This window comes from Periplaneta americana, chromosome 1 (assembly GCF_040183065.1).
Source record: "Periplaneta americana isolate PAMFEO1 chromosome 1, P.americana_PAMFEO1_priV1, whole genome shotgun sequence".
NCBI lineage: Eukaryota > Metazoa > Arthropoda > Insecta > Blattodea > Blattidae > Periplaneta > Periplaneta americana.
In genome coordinates this window covers 44,846,679-44,861,630 of record NC_091117.1, presented here as the reverse complement: position 1 = coordinate 44,861,630, position 14,952 = coordinate 44,846,679, and positions in this window count along the sequence as shown.

Sequence of the window (14,952 nt, the reverse complement as noted above, 5' to 3'; positions counted from 1 at the left end):
TGGAGTTTCGAATCAAAAACTATTTCTCTCAAAACAACCTCTGCTACACCTTAAAATTTTACTTTTCTTTTTCATGAAACTACAGACTGTCCACAGAAAACGTCCATGATTTTAAACTGGTGTGTCGTGTCTGTCGGTAGTCATATGTACATGAAAATGGTAACACTAGAAAGAGCAACTGAAAAATTTATAGTGCATACGTCATAAACAGTCAACGTGCAACCCGCATGTCACACAGCAGACATCAGGCTATATTAACTCACGCTTCACGCGCTCCAACACATCTACTGGAATAGACTTAGTAGCATCGCAGATATGATATCGCAGCTCTGACGCGGTGGAGGTAACTAGATGATATCTTGTATCTAACCCCATAAGGAGTTACGGACATTCAAGTCGGGAGATCTCGGTGGCCAATTGCAAATGCCTTTGTCTTTGTCTCCAGCGAGACAAATCTACTTTCCTGTCAGATAAGATAGTTTGTTTGTTAAGATAGTTACGAACATTTGCTACTATGCAATAAGTAAAAATAACAGAAAACTGGTAAATCCGTATGAACGAAACCCATATTAACAGCTTCTATTCGCTTCTGCAGCCAACTGTAATTATTGCCGACATTTAGACAAACCGCAATATTCAAAAAAGAAATTCTTTGAGTCGTCATTTCTTATGGCGCTAGTATAAATTTCGTAATATACACCGTTATTAAGGGTAGAGGGTTACGAACATATACAAAAATACATAATAACAAAACATACAGTAACACTTTTGATAATATCTACCACAAGATTTATGATAGTCATACATAAAGTTTACCTCTAAATCTTGAAAGAATGCTGAATTTAGAATTGAATGGTTCATAGTTCATTTAATTTAGATTATTAATTTGACCTTTACAATTTATTTAATTGTAGCAACAAATCGAAAATATATTTAAACATAAGATCAGATAGGTACATTTTCTTGGTAAACTAATGATGCCATTTGTCCCAAATTTTTACCAGATCTTACATATGCTTTGTGATAGTGACACTCAGTTTTTATTCTTATAGCCTCAAAATTAAGTTAGTTCCATAATTTTATATATGTTATGAAAATTATTTTTTCCAAACTCTAATGCTTTAAAATATCACAAAACCGACATATCTTTCTCAAATTAAGAAAAAACTGAGATTCTTATACCTGTATGTATATGTAAGATCTCATATAAATTTAGGACCAGTGAGATCATTACTTTACCAGGAATTTGTACCTATATGTTCTTATGTTTGAGCGTATTTTCTATTTGTTGCAACACTTAAATTATTTAGGACAAATGAGTAATCTAAATTATGTGAACTGTATGCCATTCAATTCAGCTTTCTTTCGAGATTTAGTGTTAAAATTTATCTGTAGATATAAATAGTGTGGTAGTTATTGTCAAAAGTGTCAGTGCATGTTTTGCTATAATTTTTGTATGCATTCATAGCACACTGCCATTAAATTATACAATGGGCGTAGGGTAGTGGGAAACCTCTGCAGTCAGCCACCCGAATATTGGCGGAAAACCATAACGAATGAGATTGGGAGGGAATGCCCAACTTAACCTCAAGACTAGGGGAAACGGGAAGCACAAACAGACAAGCACTTTGAGTTAGGCTAATCACTCACGCAAAGTTTCTGTAACTGACAATAACTGGCGAATTGAATGAATGTGGACGATTAACTTTGTAACATAGTGACTTAAGGATCTCACAAACGGGAAACAAAAGAAAGTGAGTATATGGTTAAATAAATAACAGAATTATTACGTCGTAAGACTGCATAAACGGGAGACAAGAAATTGAGTATGTGATTAAATAAATAACAGAATTATTAAATCAAAGGACTGCATAAACGGGAGACAAGAAAGTGAGTATATGTTTAAGTAAATAACAGAATTATTAAATAGTAAGACTGCATAAACGGGAGACAAGAAAGTGAGTATATGATCAAATAAATAACAGAATTATTAAATAGTAAGACTGCATAAACGGGAGACAAGAAAGTGACTATGTGATTAAATAAATATCAGAATTATTAAATAGTAAGACTGCATAAACGGGAGACAAGGAAGTGAGTATATGATCAAATAAATAACAGAATTATTAAATAGTAAGACTGCATAAACGGGAGACAAGAAAGTCAGTATATGATCAAATAAATAACAGAATTATTAAATCAAAGGACTGCATAAACGGGAGACAAGAAAGTGAGTATATGATTAAGTAAATAATAGAATTATTAAATAGTAAGACTGCATAAACGGGAGACAAGAAAGTGAGTATATGATTAAATAAATAACAGAATTATTAAATAGTAAGACTGCATAAACGGGAGACAAGAAAGTGAGTATTCGATTAAATAAATAACAGAATTATTAAATAGTAAGACTGCATAAACGGGAAACAACAAAGTGAGTATGTGATTAAATAAATAACAGAATTATTAAATAGTAAGACTGTATAAACGGGAGACAAGAAAGTGAGTATGTGATTAAATAAATAACAGAATTATTAAATAGTAAGACTACATAAACGGGAGACAAGAAAGTGAGTATATGATTAAATAAATAACAGAATTATTAAATCGTAAGAGTCCACAAACGGGTAACAAGAAAGTGAGTATATGATTAAATAAATAACAGAATTATTAAATCGTAAGACTACATAAATGGGACACAAGAAAGTGAGTATGTGATTAAATAAATAACAGAATTATTAAATAGTAAGACTACATAAATGGGACACAAGAAATTGAGTATGTGATTAAATAAATAACAGAATTATTAAATCGTAAGACTACATAAATGGGACACAAGAAAGTGTGTATGTGATTAAATAAATAACAGAATTATTAAATCGTAAGACTACATAAATGGGACACAAGAAAGTGAGTATGTGATTAAATAAATAACAGAATTATTAAATAGTAAGACTACATAAATGGGACACAAGAAAGTGAGTATGTGATTAAATAAATAACAGAATTATTAAATCGTAAGACTACATAAATGGGACACAAGAAAGTGAGTATGTGATTAAATAAATAACAGAATTATTAAATAGTAAGACTACATAAATGGGACACAAGAAAGTGAGTATGTGATTAAATAAATAACAGAATTATTAAATAGTAAGACTACATAAATGGGACACAAGAAAGTGAGTATGTGATTAAATAAATAACAGAATTATTAAATAGTAAGACTACATAAATGGGACACAAGAAAGTATGTGATTAAATAAATAACAGAATTATTAAATTGTTCAGTTACAGATACAGTTATAATGACGTGAGTGAATGAGTGTATTTTAAGGGTATTCGGTTAGGAAAATGTCAGCTTGTTTATTGCTCTAAAATCATGGACGGAATCGTTGACAGAAGTCATCACAGGTATATAGGGAATAATAAAAGCTTATTTCAATTAAAATAATTTAAAATCTTGGTGGAAAGTTCCAAAATGACAAAGAGACCGTTAAAGTAAAATTTTTAGAACGATAGAAGGCCCCTTTCTGTGAAAACACTGGCAATCTAACACCACAATCCAATCACATGGAAACGTGAAATATGTATGTAAACGTTTTAACGGAGACGAAGTCAAATGTAAACGCCACCTGGCCCGATTTGGCTTCGTGTCAAGCGCTGCATCATCTGTCTACACCCTACAACCTCACTCAGATGACATTCTCCAAATGATCCTATACATTAAATTCCTCGACTCTCGTCTGCTGATTAAAGCATCAGGAATTTATATTCAATAGTGAGGAGTGATGCCACAGTTTCAAGCGACAAAATTAAACCGAGACTTCAAAACAGAGGCTGTGCACATCACTAAAGGGTCGTAAGTTAAAATAGCATTCATTGTATAGGGAACGATATCTATATTACTTAATGTAACAATGATGTACATTTCAAAAAATCTTTTGCGAAGAACAAGATAATAATCCGATGTTCAATACTAACTTGTTAAGAGATTTTATTTTCCATTCTGTCAGTTGGCTTTCAGCAATATCCACGTTGTAAACAAGTATATAACTGCCAACTATTTTCAGAACAGCAAGTAGTAAATAACAGCTCTATAACGTTATCTTTCGCTCACTCCTTTCTTTATTCAGTTTTTAATTTTTTCTCTTTCTCCCTTTGTACTCGTACAACAGTCTAGTATATACAGTCACGAAGCTCAATACGTAGTAAATATGGATCTACAGATAGTTGCTAACCACTAGGATCGCTAATATCGCCTCATTACACACAATGCGAAATAGTACCGGCACAGTCTATTGTTTCTAGCACCCTCACAACTCAAGCTTCGTGACTGTAAATAGTAGACTGTGCTCGTACCTTCCTATTTTTACGATCATAGCAAGTCTTTCTCGTATTTTCTCTTACATGCTCTATTTTTTTCTTTCGCTTTTATTGTCTACTTCTCTTTCTTCAATATTTCCTTGTTCTCTCTATTCTTTCCTAATATCGGTCGTCTTGTCTTTTAAGGCCTAGCTTTCCTTATATCGAACACTTTCTATTGTCTTTCTTTTTCGTTCAAACCTTCATTTCCCATCTTCTTTGCTTCCATATTCACTTCCTTTTCCATTCTTTCAAGATCCCTTTTCCTCCTTCCACTGTGTACTTCCTATTTCATCTATTTTCTTCCCATCTGCATTCATTCTTCCTTTCAATCTATCATTCTTTCCCTCTTTTCATCATATCTTTCATTTTTAATCTTTTCTTCCTTTTATTCTATTTAACTTCTATTTATTTTCTTCTTACTTTCCTTTCTTTAGTTGAATCTTTATTTTTTATATAATTTATTTCATATTTTTCTTCCTTCTTTCACCATATTCTTTCTTTTCTATCCTTTTCAGTTTCATCCTCTCTTATTTTTTTCATTTAATACCATCTTTCTTTCCCATTTTTTAATGTTTTCTCATTTTTTCTTCCTGTCTATGGGCCTATTTTACTAATTTTGTTTTTAATTTCCCCCTTCGTTGTATTTTTCTTTTCTATGCAATTTCTTCTAATTTCCTTTTCTTTTCCTTCTTCCCATCTCTCTTGTCTTTCTTTGATTGTATCTATTCTCCCTCTTTAATTTTCTGTTTCCATCTTGCCTTACAATTTCAAAATCCTATCCCTCCTCCAGTCATTTTTTTTTATCTTATCTCTTCCCTTAACCTTCAACTCATAAGCTCTATCTCTATCTTCCTGCTTCTTACTTGCGCACTTTACATTGTATCTTTCTTAGCTATCTCGTCTATTTCAGCTTCCCTTTATTTTCCTATTTCCTATCTTTCATTTATTATTTTCGTTGCATATTTCTTTTACTCTTTTTGATTTTATCTTCCTTTTCTATCTACAGCATTTCCTTTCCAAAATGTTCTATTTTTCCTTTCATTGCACTTTTCTTTCGTCACAACATTCATTTCTACATTTTGTGTTCCGTTATCCATCATCTCCTTTAGATCTATGTCTTCCTAATTATTTTTTTCCTATTTTCTTTCGTTCCATTGTATCTTTCTTTGGCATCTCATCTCTTACATATTCTCTTCCCTTTGTTTTTTTATATTATTTCCTTCTTTTCGTTACATACACATTTTTCTTTTAAGGTCTAAATGTATCCTTTCTTTTGTATCTTTATTCCTTCCATTCTTCCTTTATTCATTCTTTCGTTCCATCCTACATTTATATCTCCTCTTTATCATTATCCTTCATTCTTTTCTACCTTTTCTTACTTAGTTTTCATGTATTAGATTTATCTTTCTCTGCTGTCACATTTCTTCCATCTTTCCTTTCTTTATCGGGCTCTGTACTTTCTTCTTCCTTTTGTTGCATCTTTATTTACCTCCTTTCACTCTATAATTTTATTTTTCCGTCTTTCTTTGCTCTTCCTTTCATTCCATTTTTCGTTATCTCGTTTAAACATACATTTCTTTTCTACCTTCTCTTTTGCGCCTTCACTTCAATTATCTTTTAATCCATTCTTGTTTATGTCATTTTTTCATGTATTCATATTTACATTTTATACTCTGACGTCCATCTTTTTCTATCATTTTCCTTTCCTTTTTATCATATTTTTCTCTTCCACATTATTTTTATCTTCCATTTATTTTATTCCTTCCTAGTATCATTCTATCCTACTTTCTTCTATTATATTTCCTTTCCTTCCGTTCTCGTCTTCTATTATTTTGGTTTATTTTCCACTCTTATCTTACATCAATTTCTTAATTTTTCTTCCTTTTTATTAATTTTCATTTCCTTTCTCGATTGTCTTTTCTTACACATTCTTTTGGACTTTTATTATTAGCATTTTCAGTTTTCGTTCTTTACACTTTCTTCCTTGTACGAGAATAACATAAAATCTAATGTTCTTCCTACTAGCATTTATTCATTGATTGTCACAGTATTAGACATAATTTCATACAGAACTTTGCTAAACTTTAGCTTTGGACACAATACAACGATATACTCGTACAACAGAATCTGCACAGTGTGGAAATAAATTTACATATTTATATGAGTAGTAAAACAATAACTGTTTATTACTTCATTATTGCATTATATACAAACCGAGAGCTCTATTCTCAGTATTCCGATTATATTATAGCATTCCTAGTTCAATGTGTAGATTCTTTTTCAGGTACCTATATTAAAAATCTCAAAATAATGAAACATTTCCATACTTCAAATTAATGTTTGTTTATATTCGTAATAATGCTATTTTAAACATTTTAAATGTAATATTAGTTGTTGAAAACGTTAAATAGCGATAAAATGAAGGATTAAATTTATCAACACTTAGTTAATAATACATAACGTAAATCTTAATTTTAGCCAATTTCATGAGGGAAGCAACAAAAATGAGGTGTAATGTAGCTGAAATCCGAGTTCACGGCTCGAAAATGATGGGCGGTTATTCATCCTTGGAAAGAACTGGCGTCGAAACAATAAAATCGCTCGTCAACTGGCAGGAATTCTTTAGGTGCCAACAATTTGGTTCCCATCTCGTCCGTATCCCCACCACCCTACAGCCCCTCTCCACTGATTCCAACCGGCTATACATTCAGGCTGTAGGTGTGGGAGGTTTCCTGCAGAGTATAGTGCTCAGAAGTCAGGAGTGGGCGTGCCCGATAACTTTCCTGATACCATAATTCTCAGTATCACGTCTTTTCTTCTCTTAGCACCAAGGAAAGAGATAATTGTCACAAAATTAACCAAGCATTTAAATACATTTCACGTGAACGTTATTATGTAAGAATCTTCTTCATACTTTTATGCTGTTATGCTAAGCACACTACTGTGAAAAATGTGGCATCATTTTTTCTATATTTTTATTTTACTAAGTTATTTTACGACGCTTTATCAACATCTCTGGTTATTTAGCGTCTGAATGAGATGAAAGTGATAATGACGGTGAAATGAATCTGGGGTCCAACACCGAACGTTACCCAGCATTTGCTCATATTGGAAAAAAACCTCAACCAGGTAACTTGCCCCGACCGGGAATCGAACCCGGGCCACCTGGTTTCGCGGCTAGACGCGCTAACCGTTACTCCACAGGTGTGGACCATTTTTTCTATATCTTTACTACAAAAAGGAGGGGAGAAATTTTAGTAACCACTGCATACCTAAAAATAGAAATTTTCAATTGCCACTATAAATATTTAATTTCAGAAAGTATTCATTTCCTGCCCATATTCTTCACAATGCATGGGGCAGACAGTTTGCGAATAGCTTTAGAGTGCATAGTTATGAAACTATAATTTTTTTTCTATATATATATACCATCAGAACAGAAGAACTTAAGAAAAATTGTGAATTTGTTCACACTGATTACAAACAATTACTGTCCCACACCGAAACCAGGTAGCTTTCTTTGTTTCAAGCCATTCATAGAGTTCTTGAAATATATGAAGCGTTACAGTCATATTACTTGTCATTGCCTAGTGCCCCTAAAATTCTTAAACATTTCTTTTCAGACATGTTGATGTATTCATTGATGTCTGTTTTTCACAATGTCAAAGAAATGCAGAAGGAAAAAATTCTATTGTTGATATAATGAATATAGTAGAAAATGTACCTTCCCTGCTACATAATAGGATACAATATTCCTTTATTTCTCCAAAGGCTAAAGAGGTATTGTCATGTGCAAGGGAGGTGGGTTTTGATAGTGAGGTAAATTGTTTTATGGGGGAAGCAATTTCTTTGTATAGGCGTAGCTGTGATTACACTGAACAACAAAATTGACCTCCAAACATTTTTTTACACGTAATTTATCATGTATTTTGATGCGTTGAGATCAAATATGCCCTTAGTTTTTATGTAGCATCCTCAATTTTTTTAGTAAACCACATTTTATATCTTTTTTGAGAGCAAGAAATAAAATTGAGTAAGCTATCATTATGTAGTCAAAATAAAATTATCTAACTTCATTACTAATTAACATACCTGTCCTGCACCTTGGCGTCGTGGTCTAAAGCATCCTGCCTAGGACTCGGTTTACGGAATGCGTGCTGTTTGAGTCCTCATGGGGGAAGAAATTTTCTCATGAAATTTCGGCCAGTGCATGGGACCGGTGCTCACCCAGCATCGTGATGCACTTGGAGAGGTACGATAGGTAGCGAAAATCCGGTTTCGCAAACCAACTATAACGGCTGGGGGGATCATCGTGCTAACCATACGATACCTCCATTCTGGTTGGATGATCGTCCACCTCTGTGAGGCCAGCAGCCGGCTGGTCGGTCTTGGCCCTTCATGGGGTGTAGCACCACGGACGGATTCATTTAATCATAACATCCATGCGCTATTTTGTTAACCACAGTGTATAGGATATACAGTAAAAAGTCATGTTCCTAGCACCAAAATTGTACGAGTCTTTAGAACCTGACGAAATGTGCTGGAGAAAAGTGTGAGAAAACAGTTTGTAAAATATGCGTGGAATTGAAGTTCAAGGGTGCAGCAATTTTGCGTAATTTTTATGCTTTCGAGAGCCACAGAGCATTGACACTTGCTCAACATATAAATAAGAGATTACAGATTCATTTTTTTAAGAAAACGAAAATGCCATTTTTGACTGAAAATGACCAAAATTCGCCCGTCACCTCCTTTAAGAGTCACATGCGTCGTACCTTAAACTAACTTATCAGCAGATTTGTGTATCTTACAAATGCTAAATAAATTATATTTCACCATTTAATTGGTCTGCTATGAACAGTGTGTTGTTTTATCTGCCACTGGCAATCCAGTCATGTATGATAAAAACATGATCGAAGGCAATGTTTGGAACTGATGTCTAGGCCTAGCCGATGAGTCAAAATCACAGAGAGCTATGTCAAGCATATTCGACTCAAGAGCCTAACTATATAGCTATTCAAATACATATTTTATGCCGATATGAATGTTATTTTTGTGTGTTTCACATTTCGTAACGGCGGATATATATATATATATATATATATATATATATATATATATATATATATTATATATATATATATTGTATATATTATATATATTGTATTTCTTGTTTTATTATTATCCACCCGTGTACAGTCTCTCAAGTGAAGGGTCAAACTTGATGTTTCCAAATATTTCTTTGTTAATCACAACTATGTGGCTCTGAGGTTCGATAGTTCACACCTAGCCAAGGGTGATACATTTTAAAGATCGATAAAAAAACTTAGCATGTTTTCCTTCGAGAGATAAGTATTATCGCCGCGCTCTCATGGTTAACATGTAGGCATCATGCAATAACGTGCGGTGTTCTTTTAAAATATAATTTTGCCGACCGATTGTTGCTCCGTAGGTTTCACTCTAAGCGTCACGTTGTCACGTCTACTTCCTCAATAAGATTAAGCAATAGTTTTTTATATTGTTAAATGGCTATTATTATTATTATTATTATTATTATTATTACTATTATTATTATTATTATTATTATTATTATTATTATTATTATTATTATTTCATATAAAAGTACGTTGACATTCTTAACTCTTAATAATAATTTTTAATCACATACCTTAATGTTCGTCCTCAGCGCAAGACATTGCAACCTCGGTTTTAGTCCACGTGGATTAGACAAGTAGGTGTCATTTAATAATGGAAGCAGCTTATTGGTTGCAATATTGAAATTGAGGAGAGTGATTGGAGCGGCGACATAAGAAATTGAAAACAATAATGCAATTAAATTTCAAAGACCTGCCGAATGTTATGTACGAGGCCGCTCAAAGACCTGCCGAATGTTAACCATGAGAGCGCGGCGATAATAAAGCTGTGGGTCCCATATGATAGATTTAGGGCACGGAAATATTTTTTTCTCCGATAGAAAACTATAGGAAAAATTGGTGAACCATTTCTCACCCGAATTTAATTTCAATTGTATATGAGTACAGAGCTATGGCACGAGGAATAAATAAATGATTCACCTTACTTATATAGAGAAACTCAGAATAATATCCTGGTCTCTTTAATTTCCCAAAATTAGTCATTTTAAGTTCACCAAGCTATAATAGTAGGGGAAGCAATAATTTTGAAATATAATTATTTCAACAGTAATCTCACTACAGGTTTTGATTTATCTAGAGAAAATAAAATATCGAGTGGGATTTAATTGACTATTACACGATTAGAAGATTATAAGAAATAAAGTACTCTAATATAATAAAATAGATATTAATTGACTTACTAAAATCCTGTTTCACTAATGTTACCTTCACCAAAATGTTTGAACGGAACCGCCATTATCAGTCGACTATCTATGCGGGAAACAAATAACGATCGCAAAGCATGTTTTATAGTACCGCAAAGAATTTGCAGTTTGAAATATTGGCAAACAAAGAAACAAATGCTAGGGTAGTGATAAAAACAAACAAATGCTAGAGAAGCGATAAAATTAAACAAATGCTAGGGGAGCGATAAAAGTTTGCGATAAGCAGCCATGATCGGTTGAAAGACGTCCTTTCGTACCGTTTTATTGATCAAAATTAGTATGACGTAGTAAAGGTGTAATGTCACCTCCTGATTTATCTAGAGAAAATCAAAACTCGACTGAAATTTATTTGACTATTACACGATTTGAAGAAATAAAAGATTAAAGTACTCTAATACAATAAAATATTAACTTACTAAAATACTAAACTGTTTTGAAAATGTATTATTGTACCATCTCATCATTACAATTATTCCGCTAGATGGTAGTAGTGTGTTATGATGAGCTGTTCTCTTGTTACCAGTTGTGTCAACTATAAAATCTTCATTGAACTCTATGGTCGATTACTAGTCAAGAAGGCTTTGTTGATTCAGTTTCATTTTCATTAAAACATCAATTCAATATATATTAAACAATTTCTGATACGTGACTATCCATAAATTCATACTGAAGAAGCTTTAAAATAACCTAATAATATAAACAAGATAAATAATACAAACGTTTTAATTAAGGATGATGACATAAACATTGACATTTTAAAAAATACAATTATTGAAGGTATAATGTTAGCAAACAAAGAAACAAATGCTAGGGAAGTGATAAAAATTGTAAGATAAGCAGCCATGATTGGTTGAAACACGTCGTTCCGTACCGTTTTATTAGTCAAAAAAAGTATGACGTATTAAAAGTGTAGTCCTAATAGACTAACACAAATATTTATATAAAAATTGAACACATATTTAGAAATCATTATACAAGATATGCTTAGAAAATGTATTGAGTAGGCACTTTTTTTGTTACAGGCCTAATGTACATAGTGTATAGTGAAGTGCTTTGTGTGGAGTGTGACATAGTATGGGACAGAAACATGGACATTGCGACGAACTGAAGAGAAACATCTAAAATGTGGATATGGAGAAGAATGGCTCTATGAAATGGACTGAGAGAATAAGAAACAGAGCTGTCCTAGAAAGAGTGAATGAAGAAAGAATTATGCCGAAACTGATCAGGAAGAAAAAAAAAAGGAATTGAAGGGTCACTGATAACGGGAGAAGAGTTCGGGGCACAAGAAGATAACAGGTGATAGACGACATTAAGATATAGGGATCATATGCGGAGAAAAAGAGAACGGCAGAAAGTAGAAAAGATTGGAGAATACTGGGTTTGCAGTGAAAGACCTGCCCTTGGGCAGAACACTATGAATGAATGACTGCATCAAGCTACAATAGATTTGAAGAAGAAAGAATCCATGTGTGTCTGGAATTGTAACGGAAAATTCTTACTTTCTGTAAGAAATATATTGTTTTGAGAAGTTTAATTCTCATCTATATAGCCTTATTTTTATACTGTATATCGGCGTAAATTTATGTTCAGCTATGTGATTAAAACACCTATCATGCTGCGATGTTTCCTTCCATACATAAATTTTTCAATTCTTGTTGGAGAGTAGAGTCCTTCATAGGTCGATGTTCTACATACGTGAAGAATTATTTGCGTTCCTTCGAGGATTATGCAACAAAACTAGGTATAAAGGCCTACACAAGCAGCGAGAATATTTGGAACCGTTAACAGAATTGCATAATACCACCTCCTACCTGACCCTCACAAAACAAATATAACACACGGGGCATTCACCCAGTCCTTCTAGAAATTGACTTCACTAAACATTCTACACTTTAGTTTTATAACATCACACATCCTACTATAATAATTAAAGAATTTAGGATTATTAATTTCGTCCTATGAAACATGTATTTACCAATTTTTGTGTTTTTCTTTAGTTAATCTGTATTTCTTAATGAACGAGTGTCAAATTCCTTGCTTTTTCCCATCTATAACAGCTTAATAAACTAGCTCTGTAAAAATCGATAGACATGATTTCGCGTGTGAAGCTTAAACTTTAAGGGCCGTATTCATAGATTCTTAGCGCGGGCTTTCGGTAGATGATCAGCGAACTAACGTTTTTCGTATTCATAAACCAGTGTCAGCGATATGATATGATATGAATCCTGTTTAGCATGCTCGTAGCGCAGGCTAGCGAAATGTCTATGAATAGCACCCTAAGAGATTTTTTGAGAGTTTGCACCGTGTCGTATATGCGGTGACGTCTTAAGTATCGAAGCTATCACTCGGCTACATGAACAGGGAAGGTAGCCAAAGACGAAATCTTTCCTGGAGAATATATCCTGGTAGCGTATGTATGTATGTATGTATGTATGTATGTATGCGTGTCTAATATTATCACTGACATCAAATTCTACTTATCCCTGTCAATGACTCTACTAATCTATCTCATAAAACTCTACTTATCCTTGTCACTGATAGTGAGTCTACTTGTCATGGATATATCTCATCAAATAGTATTACCAAATCTTGTCACTAACATTGGGGCTACTTGTCACTGATCTGTCTCATTGAATAGTATCTAACTTTATTCATTGGGACTACTTGTCACTAATCTATCTCGTCATTAAATATTACCAAATCTTAACATTGTGGCTACTTGTCATTAATCTAGCTCTTCAAAAAAACTCTGCGTAATCTTGCAACTAAGAGTGGGACTACTTGTCACTAATTTATCTCAACAAGTGGTGTCTAACTTTATCACTGACAGTGGGGCAACTTGTCACCAATCTGCCGCCTCATCAATTTCTACCTAACTTTGTCACTGACAGCAGTGATTCTTGTTACTGAGGCGGAAGAGGAGGAAGGGGTAGAGAAGAAATCCAAATTTTTTTTCCAGGTAAGAACAGCACAAGTGAATGTCAGAACCATTAGACTTCGTTCGGTAATTTTATTGGACAAAGACTACACTGCAGAGAGATTTAATCAGGGTACTCCTGTTTTCTTCATCATGTCAGTAAAATAATTTGCACCTACTCCTGTTTTCTTCATCATGTCAGTAACATAATTTCCACCTCCTTGTTTTATCTATCATACATAATAGTTTAAAATAGTCTGAGTGAATTCTTAGGGGTAGTACATTTCTACGATACTCATATACGAGTAGGGCTTGAGATTTCGGGTCTTAGTGTTTATCATCAGATACTCACTTGGGAATGGAACCCAGCTCTGTTAGGACTGACAAAAGATGGTCTGCCCCGTCAGCTTCCGAGTGCGTAAGTACATGGATTACCCCCGCGTCCGGTATATGAAAAATCAAAACCAAGAGAGATACATATCGTGTTTGTAGTAGTGATGGTAGTAATATAAGCTATGACGATGATGTATTTTAATCATTTATTTAATGACGATGTGCTACTGCAGTACTACTACAACCATTACTACTACTGCAGCTGCCACCGCTACTACTACCACCGCCTATTACCACAAATAACTGCCATTACTAATAAGAACTACCACCACTACCACTACTAACAACAAAAACTACCACCATCACCACCAGAAACAAAAACTATCATCACCACTACTACCAACGAAAACTACCACCACCACCACCACCACCACCACCACCACTACCAAAGAAAACTACCACCACCACCACTACTAACAAGAAAAACTACTATCGCCACCACTACTAACAAGAAAAACTACCACCATCAGCAGCAACAAAAACTACCACCACTACTACTACCAACGAAAACTACAACCACCACTACTAACATAAACTATCACCCCACTACTAACAACAAAAACTACCACCACTGTTACTAGCAACAAAAATCAAAATTACTATTATGCCTTAATAGTAACAAAAACTACCACCATCACCAGTATCACTACCATTACTTACTACCATCAACTTCCACTCTGAACAAGAATAACTACCCCTCTCAAAAACAATAACAACCTCCACTCTCAACTCTCAACAACAATTATCCTACTACTCTCTAGAGTTTTAATATTTTAACAGTTTATGCTTTATATTATATTTTTAAGCTTATGGAATTAATACATTCTAATAAGAACTTTTTGATGGAAATAGTGATTTTCATTATTACAACAATCGTTTTAAGGAAAATTTTAATATTCCAGCACATCGATTGACA